The 18,267-nt window shown below is 48.3% G+C and overlaps 1 protein-coding gene and 1 long non-coding RNA gene across 3 annotated transcripts in view; one reads left to right on the forward strand and one right to left on the reverse strand.

Moving 5' to 3' along the window:
* PTPRJ (protein tyrosine phosphatase receptor type J) overlaps positions 1–18,267 on the forward strand; it is a 164,679-nt gene that overhangs the window by 11,055 nt on the left and 135,357 nt on the right. The window lies entirely within an intron of this gene.
* LOC309668492 lies at positions 1,656–16,494 on the reverse strand. The gene is made up of 5 exons (XR_014268254.1): positions 14,189–16,494; positions 11,873–12,027; positions 10,666–10,718; positions 8,107–10,563; positions 1,656–7,785 (listed from the first exon to the last, which is right to left on the reverse strand). It is a non-coding gene; the product is annotated as an uncharacterized lncRNA (long non-coding RNA).

The following is an 18,267-nucleotide window of genomic DNA, read 5'->3' on the forward strand; positions in this document are numbered from 1 at the left end:
TTTGAAAAAAATTTTTTTTTCTTTAAACAAACAAACAAACATAGTTGCATCCAGAAAAATTTCAGCAAATACAGGAGACAACAAAGAAATCTGTACCCTGCAGACCCTGTGGGGGTGTGAGTTCACTCTCCTCTGCTCTTCTCAGGGGCATTTTGTAAAGTAGTGATAATATGTTGCAAACATTTTTCCCTTGAGAGTAAATATTCGTCCCTTCTCTAACTTTCAGCTGTTGCATCCCATTGCATTATATGGAGGTGCCTTAATTTATCTCATTCGTCCTGTTGTCTGGTTTGTTTCCAAAACTTTTTGCTGTAATAAAGACTATCCAGATGACTTTGTGATTAAATCTCTGCACACATCTCTGATGATTGCCTTAGGGTAAGTGAAGATAATAAAAATAGTAGCTACCATAGGTTGAATAGTTATTATGAATTGTTGTCAGTACTCTGTGTGTGTTAACTCGTGTAATCCTATGATGTAGGTACAGGGAAGGAGACCGAGGCCAGAGAGTTATAATCTGGTCCGTGGCCACACACTGTGCCAGAACCTCAACCAGCTAGTGGTGGGTTTCCTTGGGGACACAGGGAGATCTGGGAGGATTGCCTACATGGGCCAGGGTGTGTGTGAGTCTCCTGGAAGGACAGCAGGCTTGAGGGCCATTCTCACAGGTGGGAGGGTCATCCTCCTGTGGGATGGGAGGCACATTGATACTTGCTGCTCAAGTGCCACGACATGGCAGGAATGAAACGCTTCCCCAAACCACAGAAGGTAAGAGTGATTTTGCTGTGGATTTTAGGTCCTGGAGCCATAAGTGGTAAAGGCTGCCTGAAACTTTGGGGCCTTGGCCCAGATCAAATGAATGAAATAATGGCATCATGTTGGGGTCTTGGCTTTCCTGTTGTGAATGAATTTGGATTTCATAGAGCTTGAAATTGGGCATGGATGACATGCCTTTAGGGTGTCCCATAAGAAGAGAAGCATGGAAAAGGGCGTGGGCTTTGGTGTCAGCAGAAGCATGGACCCGGATCTGTGTTCTTCTCTACAGCCATGCCTTGGAACTTGTTACATCATCTGGAAAATGGATAATAATTGCTGGGCCACATGTTATTAGGGTTAAATGAGGGAAGGTGTGTAAGGCACCCAATCTGGATTGTGGCTTAAATGTTCGCTCCCAGCTCACCCATATTCACACAATGCCTCCTGACTCTGGGGCTGCAGTTGCCATGTGCCCAAGGTTAAGGAGACTTGCTGTGCAGGTGTTCAAACAACTTCTGCCTTAGTGCCCAGGAGTATTGTTGTCTAGAGTGGTCACCAAATCCTGCCGTGTGAAGAGAAATTGTAAGGATGCAGGACAGGAGCTCTTATTTAAGATGACATGTTGGCACGTCTGAAGATGTGGGCCTATATTCACTTTGAATCATAACGATCTCTAAAAGACAATAATGTTAATTAAGCTAGAGCAGGAGATCATGAGAGAGAGAGGGAACATACAACCAGCCAAAGCCAGCCTTTACTGGAGGAGAGTAATGGTCCTGTTTGTCTTTTCTCCATGTGGTGAGGCCATCCCAATCCATCAAATCCTTGCTTCGGGCAGGAAATACTTAACAAGCACTAATCCCATCTTTTAGATCTAGTACTCTCCAGCCTAGCCTGTCTTTCTTTCTTTTTTTTTGAGATTATTGCAGACTTTATAGAAAACTGCCCAAGGGAGATCCAGATTTCCAGGGTGGGGTGGGAAGGCAGGCCTCCAGGCAATGCGTTGAAGGAGGGTGACTTCCTGTGTGCAGAGGCAGCACAGGCCAGCCATTCTGCCTGACCCAGGGGGTGGGAGTCAGGGGGAGGCGGCCCCCTCCCCCTCACCAGTTGTGCTTTGGGATCATGCAGAAGGCAGGGCGCTGAGGCTCTGACCCTGGATAGGAGGGCTTGTCCCTTCCTCTTCCAGAAGGCATACGGGGGGCAGCGGTGGGGAGGTGACAGCGAGGAATCTCCAAGGGAGAAGAGTCACATGGGTGGGAAGGAGCATGTGGCCAGCAGCTCCCAGCCCTTCAGAGCCCCCTCCCGCTCCCCTCTCTGTGGCACAATGGGTCAGGTGACCCTGGTTGTGAGGCCAGACCATCTACTTTGCACCCCCAGGACTCTCTCCTCCAGGATCTCCCGTGGGGATCTGCTAGTATGGTTGGGGGGTGCTTCGCATCTGCGCCTGTTTTGCAGGGCTAGAGAGCTCATCCTAAGAGGAAAGGGGGCTGGGCATATCCCAGGGATGGATTCCTCGCTGGACCCTGACCCGGTGAGTGGAAGTGTGGGTACTGAGTGCAAGTGACGGATGTAGGAGGAATTGAGAGCCTAAGACCTGGGCAGGGGGATGAAACTCAGATCGGGGTGAAGAGCTGAGAGTTTGAGACTGGGGACAAGGACTGAGTATTAGGGTATCAGAGCCGAAAGTGGGAAAGGCAGAGGATCAGCTCCGCGCTAAGGCTATAAAGGGGTGTGCCCGTCCCTGGGATGGGAGAGAGAGAGAAGAGCTGAACTCCAAGCCTGGGCCAAGGAAGGGAGGGGCCTGAGCTAGAGCTGGGGTGGTGGGTGGTATGAAATACATCCTCAGATTGGGGGAGGGTGCCCAACCCTCAGACTCCCGGGATGCAGGTCTCTATGCAGGATGGAGAGTTAAGAGCTTCGAAATGAGAAAAAAGGCTCAAGGTCCACAAAAACCTTCTGGTGGGTTGCTCTGCTTCTGAGACCAGAATGGGATGTGAGGGCCCCCGAGCCCTCGAAGGGAGCTGAGGGCTGCAAGCTGGAGTGTAGTCTAGGGGGATGTTTCCTGCTGAGAGGTCTGGGTTCAAAGCACAGGGTAGTGGAAGCAGTCCCAGGGCCTTTGGATTGAAGGACAGGTTCTCTGGGTGAGTCTTGAAAGGGGGAGGGGGCTTCTGGTGGTTCAGGAGGGCTGTCAGAGCTTGGGATGGGTGGACCGGGTTTCTGGAATCAGAAGAGAGAGTCTCTGGGTCTTTGATGGTGACAGCTCTCAGAGGCTGGGGAGGGGGGGGGGTACAGCTTGGGGCCCCTGGGTGGGGGAGATGCCATAATCCAAAGGTCTCAGATCGGTCAGGGGTAGGTCTCAAAGCCCCAAACTCTTGGGTGTCTCATACCGACGGCCTCGGGATAGACCTTGGGTAGCCTGTCTTTCTTAGTTTGCTATACCTAGCCCTGCTGCATATAGCTTGGCCTCCTCATCAAGCACCCATCTTCTGACTTCATGCCTCAATCCATTCCTCAAGGTCATCTCCTCCTGCAAACCACTCTACCCAAAACCATCTCTGATCCTGCATCCTTATTATAGTTCAGACCTGACGCTGAAATTGTTTTCATAGCTCAGACATGGGCGTCTCTCAAATCAGTCATAACGTCCAATTCAGCCTCATTGTATCTGGCTACTGGGAGGACGTCCCTGTGAGGGCAGACATCAGATAGCTTGAAGTCACTTTGGTTGATCGTCTTATTCTGGGCTTGTTCCTGGGACTGAGAGACAGTATGTGCAGTGGTTAAGAGCTAGGGCTCTAGAGGAAGAAGGCTGCTTGGGAATTCCTTGTTTTACCATGTTGTTTAACCTCTCTGCCTTATTTGCTCATCTATAAAGTAGTGGTGATTATATGACTCAGCTCTAGGGCTGTTATAGGAGGTACATAAGATAAGGTATGTATTTAGCACATATTAAATATCAGTAAACATTGCAAAAGAAAAAGGACCTCCTGTTGGGTGGGGGTAAGACTCAGACCCTCAGCCTCTGTCTGACCACAGAGTTTGTGACCAGCCTTTTGATTTCCTTTGGAAGAGGCACATAGAGCGCTTAGCCTTTGCTGTCCCCTGGAATCCAGAATTTTGGCTTTGAGGTTGTCTCCCAGTGTGGTTGGGGACAGCTTCTTTTCCTTCAGAGCAGGGTTTCTCAACCTCATTTGGGGCCTGATAATTCCTTGTTTGGGGGACTATCCTGTGCCCTGTAGGACGTTTAACAGCATCCCTGACCTCTGCCCGATAGATCCCAGTACCCACCTCCCCCAACTTGTGACAATAAAAAATGTCTCCAGATATTGCCAAATGTCCCTGAGGGGGTAACATCGTCTTAGTTAGTAGGGGGGCCCAGCTGTCCTTCCATGCCCAGGTGATTGTGTCACTGACTTCCTCTTGTGAGACAGTAGATCTAAACTAACAAGCGCATTTGTAGATGTGACAAATAGCCACATTGCTAGGTCTCAGAAGAGGAGTCACGTTGCACCTCTGCTTATTCGGTGAGTACTCTTTAGGGATGCTGTGATGGGGCAAGCACTGTACTCCCGGGCCAGGCTCCCTGTGTCCCTCCCTGTGTCCTCCTCCTCCACGAAATGGGAATAACTGACACTTTTCCCACCCTGCCCGGTGGGACAGGAAGCCAGTGTTAATGTGATATGTGTGGTGCTGAGCTCTACTGCAGGGGATGTGAAGTTGAAGGAAAGGCTTAGTGTTTATTAGGAGTGAGGCCAGATATGCCAAGTTCCACACAAGAGATAGACCTGGGTCAAAGGGAAATCCCATTACAAAGGGATTCACTGCTCAGTTCCCCCTCCCACCACCTCCCTGGAGCAATTTTCAGCCTTTAGAGTGTTTAGAGACCCCAGGGCATAAGCCTAGAGATAATGCCTTCAGAGGCAGTGACAGGCAGCCCAGCAGGAATGAGGCAGGAGGAAGAACCCAGGAAACCTACTGAAACGGTGGTGCCATGCCCGGGGCGAGGAGGGTTGGCTTTCTGAAAGCTGGGTATTCACACAGCTGTTCGGGAACACATCACTTTGTGAAGCCAAAAAAGGGCTCCTCTCTCAGTGTTGGTCACACCTGGTTGGGACATACTCTTTTTAGGGGCTCTAGTCTTTTACCCAGATTCCAGCAAGTTCTTCCAAGCTGTCCACTGTACTGTTATCCACTGTGCTGGGCTCCCTCTTCATCCTTTTAATTATGGCCATTTTAGCACTGAGGCACAGGGAGGTGAAGGGACTGGTCCGTAATCTCCTTTCTGCTGCTTTATGATCAACAACGATTTAGTAGCTTTCAAGGCCTGAATTTTCTCTTGCGCCAAATGGGGACAATAAATACCTCAGAGGATTGTGATTGAGATTCCATGAGAAAATGCATGGGGAGCCCCCAGCATGCCCCAGCCAGGCATGGTGACTGGCATACAGGAAGTGCTCCATAAATGCCAGCTGGCGTCATTATCGTCTCAACTATCAGTAATAGCAATAGGGCACCGGCTTCTATGAGCTTTTCCAGGAGTGGGACTGGTTTGCCCTGATCTAATCATAGAGTCTGTCTCAGGCTCCGGTCAGTAAATGTTTGGGGGTGCAGCTACTTGGAGGGGGGGAGAGATGTCACCTGGGGAGGACAAAGAGACTGAGATTGAGAGAATAAAGCAAAATAAAGCGAAACCTGCCCTCAGGGATAGAGCATGTGATCTCCCGGTCAAACCAGCTGAGCTCATTGCCGGGCAACTTGGTAGTTAATCATTGCTTATAGGAAGATAAAAAGGATTATCACCTCAAAGAATGTCAGAGTGAGAAAGGACCTTAGGGACATTAGGCTAGGGAAGACAAATGGGTTGCAGTTTGTGTCCATTTTCAAGTGATTGATAGTGGCTGCTCCAGCCCTGCATGGAAGGGATTCTTAGACCACTTGGAGTGGCCTAGCTCAGCAGGAGAGAGTGCTGGGATCAGTTAGTGATGTCTGCCATGGCCACAAAAAAGGCAAGGGGTGGCACACAGGCTGTTTCATTTGCTGTCTTTGCTTTCAGCTGGGACACTGAGGCCTAAGATTTGCTCACTGAAGGGTCACCCAGCAAGTCAAAAAACCACAAAAATCTCTTTTGGAAGGGATCTTTCAAGGGTATCCAATTTTTGGGTTCATCTCTGAGAAAGTGATTTTTGCTTGACTCTCTTTAGCTAGGAGGAACTTGCTATCTCAAAAGATGTCTCGTTCTGTCCTTAGGCACCTCTCCTGGGCAGTACTTACACCATAGAGGGGGAGAAGGCCTTAGAAGACACTTTTGGTGGGCTCTTCTCCACCGTGGCTGCACCTGGGGAGCTTTTAGAAGATACTCATTGGGGGAAAAAAAAAGAGAGAGGGAAAATACTGACTGGAGGCTCCCACTCCTGACCAGTGGGATTTGAATACCTGTGTGGGTGGGCACACACCATCCCCGGCATCATTGTTTTATTTTTATTTTTCCAGACTCTTCATGCGGTATTAATGTGTAGCCAGGGTTGAGAACCACTGAGACCAAACCTTTTTTTGGAATCAGAGGCCCAGAAAGGGTATGATTGTCCAGGGTTATATAGGGTTAGTGACACAAGGAGAAGGAAACTAGGGTTTCTTTCTTTATAGAGTGCCAGCCATGTGCTAGGTTCTTTTACTTTCATGCTGAGACTCTTCTCTCTTTTTAAAAAAATTAATTAATTAATTAATTTTTATTTTTTAGGTCTTTGTTGCACATGGGCTTTCTCTAGTTGCGGTGAGCGGGGGCTACTCTTCATTGCGGTGCACGGGCTTCTCATTGCGGTGGCTTCTCTTGTTGCGGAGCACGGGCTCTAGGCACGCGGGCTTCAGTAGTTGCGGCACACGGGCTCAGTAGTTGTGGCTCGTGGGCTCTAGAGCACAGCCTCAGTAGTTGTGGTGCACGGGCTTAGTTGCTCCGCGGCATGTGCGATCTTCCCAGACCAGGGCTTGAACCCGTGTCCCCTTCACTGGCAGGCGGATTCTTAACCACTGTGCCACCAGGGAAGCCCTGCCCTGTTTAGATAAATGGAAGAGTGAACAGCCATGGCTGCATTTCAAGTGGCTGCTGTATTGTGGGGTGGGGAGGCCTCAGGGTTGATGTGAGACTGAGAAGCCTCAAAATGAGTTTGGTCTTTTTTTTTAAATTTATTTTTTCCGATTTATATAAGAGTAATGTAACAATATTAAAAGAAATTTAGAAACTGGAGGGAGGAGGGGACTTCCCTGGTGGTGCAGTGGGTAGGACTTGGCGCTCCCAGTGCAGGGGGGTCCGGGTTTGATCCCTGGGTCCACATGCATGCCCCAACTAAGAGTCTGCATGCTACAACTAAACATGCTGCAACTAAGACCTGGCACAGCCAAAATAAATAAATAAATAAATATTGAAAAAAAAAAAAAAGAAAAGAAACTAGAAAAAGGATAAAAAAAAAAGTCATGTATCTCTCCTCATCTCAGAACTATTGTAATTTTAAAGTAGTTACAACTACGATTTATTCCAGGTTGTTTCTTACTTAAAATAATTGTGATCACAGACAAGGACAATTTCAGATCCTTTAATGCCAGAAGGCTAAATGAAGAGCACATTTTTTCCATGGTGATAAATGGATGATAGAACCATAATTTTTTTATAGCTGCAGGATACTGCGTGGATTGGGTGTAGTGTAATTCACTTAACTTTTTTCCTATTTAGAGATTTAGGCAGCAGCCAGTTTTTCACTGTTATAAGTAATTCAAGGATGAATATCTTCACGCTATCACTTTTTCTGTGAAACAGAAATGATTTCTTCCAGATTAATTTCCAGGCATCTTTATACTCTTTGACACCACTTGCCAAATGACTTTCCAAAAGGGGTGCATTGTTTACATTGCCATTAGAATGCATGAGACTGCCTGTTTCATTATGCCCACGCTGGCGCTGGGTGTTATCATTTTTTAAAGACAGATTTTAAATTTAATATTTGCATTTGCAGACATGCCAACTGGGCTGTGTGGTGGCTGCCTCCGCCACTTTTTTTTTTTTTTAATAGATTTATTTATTTATTTTTGACTGTGTTGGGTCTTCATTTCTGTGCAAGGGCTTTCTCTAGTTGCGGCAAGCGGGGGCCACTCTTCATCGCGGTGTGCGGGCCTCTCACTATCGCGGCCTCTCTTGTTGCGGAGCACAGGCTCCAGACGCGCAGGCTCAGTAGTTGTGGCTCACGGGCCCAGTCGCTCCGCGGCATGTGGGATCTTCCCAGACCAGGGCTCGAACCCTTGTCCCCCTGCATTGGCAGGCAGATTCTCAACCACTGCGCCACCAGGGAAGCCCTCCGCCACTTTTTGACCGTGTGTGACTCGTGTAGAACCTGTTCTGTGTGATCTTTTTAAAAAATTAATTGATTAATTATATATTTAAAAAAATGCTCCGGGAAAATGTCAAGTCACTGTCTGTGTTTTGTGCTGCAGTCTGCACTTGCCTTGTGGTACCTAGAAAAATTCTAAGTGCAGCCAGAAACCAGACGGGCCTAGTTGGGTATTAGCTGATTGCAAAGATAATCAGGTGTATTCATTTCACTTTGAGAGCTAATTTTAGGGGTGCCTGCTCTGCAGTATCTAACCTTAAACTTGAATTATGTGACGGTCAGATGGACATTTGCAGAATGAAATATTGTTGAGTGCTTATTAGATATCTGGGCCTTCTTGATTCTATGTCGAAAGTGGCAGTATTTGCTAGCATAGAGGGCGGAGAAAGTTGAGTTCAAACCCTAGCTTTGCCCTTTGCTTCCTCCCTTCCTCCTCCCTACCCTACCCTGCCTTTGCTTCCCCACCTGTAAATCAGTCTGACGGTGCTGAGGAACGCTGATGTCAGGATTAAGAACCCTGTTATCAAGGATTTAGCACACAGGAAGCCATGGGGATCTACTTTTGGTTTTGACACAACAGTGGCCTGAGGGGTGGGGACAGAGAGGAGGGAAGCAGGCCGGTCCAGATCTCTTTCCTTTGGGAGGTTCTGGTTTAGCGGGAGAGATAAGGTGGGCTGCTGGGTCAGTTTCAAGTCACAGATGGGGCAGCCCTCAGAATACCAGCCAGGAGCTGAGACAGAAGTAAGGCCAAACGAGTAACCTTGGTTGCTGTTTGGGGGTGAATGTTGGGAGCCCAGGCCTGCAGTGGGGAGGACTTATTCTGGGGAATGAGTGGTGGGTCACGCTTGGTAAGTTCACCATGTTTGTGGCAAGGTAGGCTGGGGCCAGGCTTGCAGGTCTCGGGTGCCTGAGTGATTTAGACTCTGTCTTGTAGAGCATGAGGCACTACAGGAGGATTTTCTTTTCACATTTTATATATTAACCGTTGTATTATGTTGTTATATTTTTTAATGGTAATTTAAAAAATCACAGCTGTATTGAGATGTAATTCACATACCACAAGATTCATTCTTTTAAAGTGTGCAACTCAGTTGTTTTTAGTATATTCAGAGGCAATCATCACTGTTATCGAGTTCCAGAATATTTTCATTACCCCCCAAAGAAACCCACACCCATTAGCAATCACTCCTGATTTCTTCCTTCCCCCAGCTCCTGGCAACCATCAGTTTGCTTTCTGTTTGTAAGAATTTGCCTATTCTATGTGTTTCATATAAGAGGAATCATATAATATTTGTCTTCTTGTATCTGGCTTATTTCACCCAGCATAATGTTTTCAAGGTCCATCTTTTTTTTTTTGGCCACACTGCACGGCTTGTGGGATCTTAGTTTCCCTGACCAGGGATTGAACCCATGCCCCTTGCGTTAGAAGTGCAGAGTCCTAACCACTGGACCGCCAGGGAATTCCCTCAAGGTCCATCCTTATTGGAGTATATCAGTACTTCATGCCTTTTCATGGCCAAATAATATTCACCATAGGGCCATCCCATGTGTTATTTCTTCTTTCACAAGTTGATGGACATTTGGGTTAATTCCTCTTTTTTAACTATTATGAATAATGCTTCTGTGAACAGTTCTGTACAGGTTTTTATGTGGACAAATGTTTTCATAGTGGGAGGATTTTGAACTGGGGAGTGGTGTTTGGAGCCTTTGAGCAGGGTGGGCTGTGAGGTGACCTGTGTGTGTCTCTGCCTTTACCAGGCCAGTCCAGGGCAAGCTTTATGTGCTCCTTTTCTTTTAAATGACCCTATGAGGCAGGGTCTGTTACTACTCCCCCCCCCCTTTTTTTTTTTTTTTTAATTTATTTATTTATGGCTGTGTTGGGTCTTTGTTTCTGTGCGAGCGCTTTCTCTAGTTGTGGCAAGCGGCGGCCACTCTTCATCGCGGTGCGCGGGCCTCTCACTATCGCGGCCTCTCTTGTTGCGGAGCACAGGCTCCAGACGCGCAGGCTCAGTAGTTGTGGCTCACGGGCCCAGCTGCTCCGCGGCATGTGGGATCTTCCCAGACCAGGCCTCGAACCCGTGTCCCTTGCATTGGCAGGCAGACTCTCAACCACTGCGCCACCAGGGAAGCCTCACTACTCCCTTTTGACAGATAAGGATACTCAGGTTCAATGAGATGAAGTGAGCTGCGCAGCTAGAAAACGGTAGGTCCCAGCTCTGTCCAGTTCTTAGGCGGCTGGCATGCCGTCTGTTCCTGGGAGACCAGGTGATAGCAGTGGGCTCCCTGGGAGGGGCCCAGAGGCTGAGCAGTCCTGTAGAGTGACAGTGAGCCGGATGGAGCGGGGTGTGTGTGTGTGTACACTGGTGCGAGCGTGGTGTGCAGGGAGGGGAGACGTTTCACGGGCAGCATCGGCAGGACCGGCTGTGTGTAGCTGTGACAGTAGAAAGAACACAAGTTGGGGTTATGAGAGTGAGTTGGATTCTTGGCACGATCTCTGTGACCTTGGCCTGATCTTGTCTCCTTTGAACATTACCTTTCTCATCTGGAACCTGGTGTTCTTCTCCCAGCCTCCTGCCTCCCTGAAGGCTGAAATGAACAAGGCGGGGGGGGGGGGTGGTGTGGAGGGTGGGGAGGAAGGGAAGAGAAGAGGAGAAACGAAGTGGGGGGACCAGAACCTGCTAGAACATGTCTGGGAGGCAGGGAGGGACACACACGGCAGGTGCAGGCAGGTTCGGGAGGAGGTCGCCCGCTGGTCTGGGAGGACATACATCCCTGCCCATTTGGGGGAGTTTTGAACCCTGGAAAAGCTCCTACCCAGAGCTTAATGAGCTGGTTGTAATCCTGAGACTATTGATTTTTCCTAGTATTTGAATTTGAGCCTTTGTTTCCGGGAAGAGTCTGGTGCTGACCCGCCCTCGGCATGGGCACCACCTCCAGCACATCCCTCCCTCGTTCTGCCTGGACATCACCTGAAAGCCAGCGAGGCTTTCCTGGGCCCTAGCGGTCACTCGGGTGGCCTCTCCTATCTGGGCCTGTCTCTGTTCAAGTGGTAGAGCTGGCTGTCCCCTTTATCAGTGACTTGCAGCTGGCCTGGGTTTTGTGAAAAGCCTGTCATTGCCAGTTAGAAAATAAAGACAGAGACCTCCCCTTTGGTGTTGGCATCGCAATGACTTGCTCTTGTTCTGACTGCAGTATTTTGCTGGGTTGTTATGAATCAGTCACTTAATGTTTTTTTAAGTGTGATAAGCACATTTGTCTTAATATGAGAAGCTAGGCTTAGGGGAGGCAAGTTAGGTGATTTTTTTCTTAGACTAAGTCAGAATCCTGCCCCTACCCCCTATCAGAGAGTCATCTGATGTGTTCTCTTTTATCCTGACCTTTGAGGACACAGGGGGCTTAGGTCTGTGATCCTTCCTCTGTGTGTTTCTGCCCTCTTGCCTCCAGGCAACTGCTGTTGGTCCGGGGCTGTACTTATCAGTTCTCATCATGAAGTCCAGTCACTCTTCATTTATATAGTTGGTCAGGCCCAGGCCCTTTGGAGCAGGAAGGGACCTTAAGGATCACCTAATCCAAACCTTGCCCTTTGCGGATATTGAAACTGAGGTCCAGAGAAGGGAAGCCACTTGCCCAAGACCACACAGCTAGTCATGGTGTGAGCCCAGCTTCCTGGCTCCACCACCCTGTACTTCCAGATAGTGAAGTTCCCAATAGTGAGCATACAGGGCATTCAGGGAACATACCTGTCTTTGACCTGTTTCTCTAGTGGATGTAGAATTGGTTTTCTGGGGTTGAATTCTGTTGTGTGCTTGGTAATCTGCTGAGGGGAAATCCATTCTTTTCAGGGAAGCGTTGAAGGTGTCTGCTGGGGTCTGGCATCTCTGCAGTTTTTGGCCACCTGAGGGGAGGTTGAGCATGCTTGGATCCTGAAGGTGTTGGCTGGCAGATGCTGCTCGCCTGCTACCCCCATTTATTGCATTTATATCTAATAGAGTAACCAGCCCAGTAACCCAAACTGGGAGGCTGAGTTTGGGAGGAAAAAGAGTGGTGTTCCTTTTAGAATAAAACTTGCTGATATAACGTTGAAAGTCATTGTCTTACTCATCCTCATCCGAGATAAGTCACACAATGGGTGGTATCTGGGGTGCAGAGTTTCCCCCTGTGAGAACACAGTGAGATGAACTTTGTGTGGGCTGGTCTGTTAAAAACAAGAAGCCATGGGTTGGAAACAACCGAAATGTCAAGTGGTGGGGGAATTGCGGAAACCATGGACTACTACGCAGTCATCACAAATGCTTTGAAAGAATGCTTAATGACACAGGAAGCTGTTCGTAACGCAAGACATTTAAAGATGTGGGCTACAAAATAAGGTAAAGTGGAAACCCAATTGGGTAAAACATTCAACCAGACTTCCAACTCAAAAACATGTTTTGCAAGGATACAGGAGTGCACTATAGTGTGGTGTTTAAAAAAAAGCAGGTTAGGCAGCCCTAGGCCAAGGCCCATAATTGCTCTGTGCCCTTGGGCAAGTCACTGGACCTTCCAATCTCAGCTTCCCATCTGTACTTTGGAAGAAGTACCTTGGCCTGTGGGTTGTTGTAAGAATTCAGTGAGCTATCTGGGCCTTCAGAGATAGGGCTTGCCTGGCCTTGGACCTTGAGTCATTGCACTGTGGTTGAGAGATCAGACCAGACTGAATTATCTGCTGCTTCAAGCCCATCAGAGCTCCCAGTGCCTTCTGGATCCTGGACCTACACACTGTGTGGGCTCACATTTCTTGCAGTTTCCTCCAATGTGCCATGCCCTTTCCACCAGGTCTGCACACATCCTGAAAGACATCCTTGTGTCTTTGTCTCCCTCAGTAGACTGGGTTCCCCCAGGGCACCATGTCACAGGGCCAGGTATCCAGGAGGTGCTCAGTCAGTGTTTGTCAAATGAATTGAAGAGGTGGGACTTGAATTGGGCCTTTAAGTAAGAAGTGGGGCTTGGTGATCAAGGCAGAAGCCTCATTCTAGGAGGCAGGCAGGGCAGAGGGCAGTGGCGGCCACTACCGCCTGTTCAGGGACCAGACCTCCTGGGCACACCAGAGATTGACATAGACACAGCCTGCCTTTTAGCGTTCAGTGTCACATGGGCATCAGCACACTTTGTAAGACATTTAATCTATCGGGCTTGATCAGTTTTGCTACCTTTTGTAGCTTGGGGCTGTGTGTGCTTCTTCATAAGAGAGACCCATCAAGACCAAGCCTGTGTGGTGGTCATGTATGTACTGAGGCTGCCAGCAACGTGCTGATGGTGAGACAAGAGCTGGACTTGGAGGTGAAGGTAGCCTGGGTCCTGTGCCTGGTCTTACCACTTACTAGATCATCTATCTTGAGTGGAGTGACTTAAGGAAAGAAAGCAATGCTTACCAGAGTGTTCCAAGTGCCTTTACACCCAGTATTCTCATCTAGTTCTTATGGCAGGGGTGCAGCTCAGAATGTGAGTGGTGTTAATGAGGCAGTAGGGAGTAGTGGAGACTTTGGTCAACTCAGAGAAGATGCCCTGTTTGAAGGCGAGTGCCTCCCCACTTTTAAATAACACATCAAAATGTGTCAGACAGTGTGTTTGTTGTTTTTTTAAATTGTAATAAAATATATATAACAAAATTTAGCATTTTAGCCAGTTTTAAAAATTAAAAACTTTTTTTAAACTTTTTATTTTGTACATTTTAGCCATTATTAAGTGTATAGTTCAGTGGCATTGTGTACACGCACAGTGTTGTGCACTTATCACCGCTATCCATTCAGGTGCTGTATTTTGTGCTTTACAAATAGCACCTCCTATATTTAAAATGGATAACCAACAAGGACCTGCTGTATAGCACAGGGAACTCTGCTAAATATCACGCAACAACCTAAATGGGAGAAGAATTTGAAAAAGAATAGATACATGTGTATGTATAACTGAATCACTTTGCTGTACACCTGAAACTAACACAACATTGTTAATCAACTATGCTCTGATATAAAATAAAACATTAAAATAAATAAATAAATACCACCTCACTTAATCCTTACCACGATCTGCTGAGGTATCTCAATTTTTTTTTTTTTGGCCGCTCCATGAGGCATGCAGGATCTTAGTTCCTTGACCAGGGATCGAACCCACACCCCCTCCAGTGGAAGCACGGAGTCTTAACCACTGGACCGCCAGGGAAGTCCGAGGTATCTCCAATTTTTAATCCTCATTTGAGAACTGAGGAATCTGAGACACGGATGGGTCAAGTAACTTGCCCAAAGACCACACAACTGGTCAGTGTTGGAGCTGGGATTCTAACCCTAGGAAAGCCAGAGTTGTCAGTTGCTCTGATTCCTTTTTTTTTTTTTTTCCCCAAGAAAAGCTGAAAATAGTTTTAAATGTTGAAACACCTGCTTTTAAAAAATATTGACTCAAATTAACCAAACAAAACACCATTAGGGCCAGATGACAGCCTCACTGTTACAGGCTGGGCATAGTTCTCCCAGTAACTCATCCCCACCCCGCCTGCCCCCAGGAGGAGTTGGGAGGATCTAGGGAGATAATGTAAGCGAAAATCTTTTGTAACCTGTGAGGAGCAATAAGTCTAACTTGGAGTTAGTAAGAGTAGCTAATATGCATATTGAATGCTTTGTATGTGTCAAGCCGTGTTCTCAGTACTTTCATTCTCACGAGAGCCCTCCATGGGTCGGGGTATTGTTACCCTCCTTTTGCAGATGAGGCACAGAGAGGTCAGGTACCTCTTCTGAGGTCACACAGCTGGGAGGGTGGAGTCAGGATTAGAACCTGGGCAGTGGGCTCCAGAGTGGGGCTCTGTCCACTGTGCTTATTGCCTTTGTTTGGGCTCAGTTCTGAAGAATTACCAGGGAAGGGGAAGTGATGAGCATCTATTAAGCCCAGACTGGGGCCAGACACTTTGCTAGGCACCTTCTCTCACTTTATTTCATTTAACCCTCACAACAATCCCGAGGCCGTGGTGGGGTGTCTTATTTTACGGAGGTGGAAACTGAGACTCAGAGAGGTCTAGTGACTTGCCAAGATCCCAAGGGGAGGGAGTGGCAAAGCTGGGATTTGAACTTGAAACTGAGAGACTGCAAATGCCCACACTTCTTTCCTCTACATGGGAAGGTAGTAATCAACCGATTTTCAGTTTTAAAACATATATCTGCTTCAGGGGAGAGCACTGAAAAGTACAGTTAGGAAGACTTAGGTTCACTCTGTGGAAGTGACTGAGAGCTGTGGCAGTTTTCCTCGCTTGTGTTTAGGTGGCTTCTTGGGGGGTCACATGAGTCCAGGTCTGCAGCAGCTTGGGGACGTGGGGTGGGGAGCGTTGAAGTGGGAATTATTGGGGTGAGTGCCGTGCTGGCCACTGCCGGCCATCGCCCCAGTTTCCCCTCTTACCTCTTTTTGTGAATGCTTTGCTAGTAACAGCCTTGCAAATCAGCTTGTTTGGATTCGCGTCCTCGCTCTAAGTGGTGCTAATTGAATTGCAGCCTCAAGGTGGTGTTTTCAAGGTTGGCATCTATGAGGCTTTGTTGGAAAGTCTACCAAGCACAGTGTTGATTTCCACTCGTCTTTACTGAGCGTGGTCCCCTGAAGCTGCTCTGTGCCAAGGCCTATGCTGAGTCCCGGGAGAACGAGAATGGAGGTTGATGTCCCTGCAGTCAAGGACCTCGTGATCTAGTGCAGGAAAGGAGGAGCCACCGCTGTGCTGTTGTAACAGCAGATGCAGCCGTCAGGGAGGACCTTCCAGGCGGCAAGAACGACATGGGCAGATGGGGGAGGTGGGGTTGGAGAGTCGCATTGGTGGGGCTTTGGGAGCAGAGGACTCACGGGTCTCAGCTACCTTCCTGTCCCTGGCACACAGGGCTGCTGAGAATGTAGTTCATGGTTGCATTCAAGATGTCAAGCCCGAGGGGCCAGAAGGTGGATGACAGGTGATGTTAAACAACAATTGGTCCCACGGTCACCTACAGGCCATTTTAATTTCTTTCAAACACACGGACTAGGTGCCTAGAAGTAGGAGGAACGTGAATCTCGTGGCTGTGTAGCTGGACAGCAGGCCAAAGCCGTCCAGCAGCACAGAGGGGCCTGAGGGCAAGGCCAGGGTTCAGTTAGAAGCCGGGGCCGGTGCTTGGTACTCAGTACTAGGCAGACACTTAACAACTGTTTCACGAATGAGTGAATGGGTGCCAGAACCTGCCGGGCGTATCCGAGGCTGGGAGCAACCCTCTGCTGCCCGGAAGGGCTCAGTAAACACTCATTAATCATTTCCTGTCTGGCAAGCCCTGTGGGTGCCCGAGAGAGCCGTGGTTTGCATGGGGGAGGGGGTGCTGGTCATTCAGATGGCCTGGCCTTCTGCCCGCCCGGCTCTCTGGGAGCTGGGGGGTGGCACCTGCGGGGGCGGGCGGCTAGAGCGTCAGCCAGGGGTACCTGTTGCCAGGCGGCCTCTCAGCTTAGTGAGCTAAACAGAAACACGTGATGCACCCTGCGGCCTGCCACCCAGGGACTCCTGGATGGACACATACCCAGGTCCTCCTCCCTCCTGTACCCTCTTCCAAGAAAGCTCCCTGGGGGTGGTAAGGACCTTTTCCCCGACCCAGACTCTGGGATCTGTGCCTTGACTTGGGTGTTTCTCTGCAGGCAGGTGACCCTGAGCCAGGAGACTGGGAGTTGGTCTTGCTGAACAAGTGGGTTCTGGAATGTTCAGGGGCAGCCAGAGTGTCCATGTGTCCAGACAGAGGGAGCTGGTTAGGTCTGAAGGATCCATTTGATTTTAAAAAATGCCACGTGTTCCAAAGATCATAGGTGGTGGTGGTAGAAGGGGTTGGCTTGGAGAGTGGGGATGCTTTTCATTCCTCGGCTATTATGGGACCACCTCTTATCTCTGGGGTGGCCCCCTTTCCTTCTTAGGATCAGCTAGAGTCGCCTAGGGTCACGAGAACACTTGTGGGTCTCTTTCCCATTCTATGGGGGAAAAAGAGGGGGTTTGTGGTCAAGCAAGTTTGGAGAACTCTGGGCTAAACAAAATCAAACAGATGTCTTTCTTGCAAGACTTCTAAGAACGTTGCATGTGCTTATGACTCTGAGAGAGAGGCGAATATAAAACCCTTATTTTTACCAGATTTTTGTTTTACCTCGTATCTGTTTATCCCTCTTTTTAGAAATATCTCATGAGACTAGTGTTTTCAGGAAACTGCTGCAGAAAATTAATTCAACAAAGATTTGTTGAGTAATTACTATGTGCCAGTGGCCATTCTAGATGCTTGGGATAAATCAATGACCAATTCAGACCAAGAACCTACCCTGGAGGAACTTACCTTCTTGTAGAAGCTATGGACTGATGTTTACGGAGGACCTGCTGCGTGTCAGGCATGTGAGTTATCACATGTTATCCTGTTTAACCCTCACAACGGTCTGGTCGGATAGAGGGACCATTTTATAGATTAGGTAACTGAGGCTAGGGGTAAAGTGACCTCCCCATTTCGGCTGAATTGTCCTTTTTGGATTATGCCTTTGAATTGCAAGAGGAGCTGGTGAAGTAAGGAACGCCTGGCGGAGACATTAGGGTCTGTGGTGGGGAATCTTTTGCTATACCATTGTGACCCTTTATGAAGGTCTGATGGAGAAGCTTTTCTGAGGTTCTGAATCAGACAGGGAAAGATGTGCTTCTCCAGAACAACTGGTTTGTTTTCTTTTTCTGGGCACTGAGAATCTCGTGGCTGATCATGTTTCCCTTTGGCTTTGGTTACTAAGCACCTGAGAGCTAGGTTTGTGACCCGTCTTGACACTTCTGCAGAAAGGAACTGACCATATGGTATATTTTTCTACGTGCTGGTCTTACCCCTGGCTTTATTATTTGCCTTACATTTACTTTTTCTCTTATCCCGATTCCCTTGGCCGTTTATTTTATTCTTTTGTGTTGTTTGTGTTATTCTAAGCCACTGTAAATACCTGGCAGATGGGGCTGAGTATAACTGAATTTTAAAAATACTGGTACGGTGACTTGTGTAAGATCCTCCAGCTAGTTTGCAGGGAGGCAGGCTCCCCCTTTGGCCACCACGTGACGTACCTGTCTGAGTGAGGATCCACCAGGAGACAGCTCTGTTTGCCTCCGCAG

This window comes from Balaenoptera physalus, assembly GCF_965194825.1.
Source record: "Balaenoptera physalus genome assembly, chromosome: 10".
NCBI classification, from domain to species: Eukaryota; Metazoa; Chordata; class Mammalia; order Artiodactyla; family Balaenopteridae; genus Balaenoptera; species Balaenoptera physalus.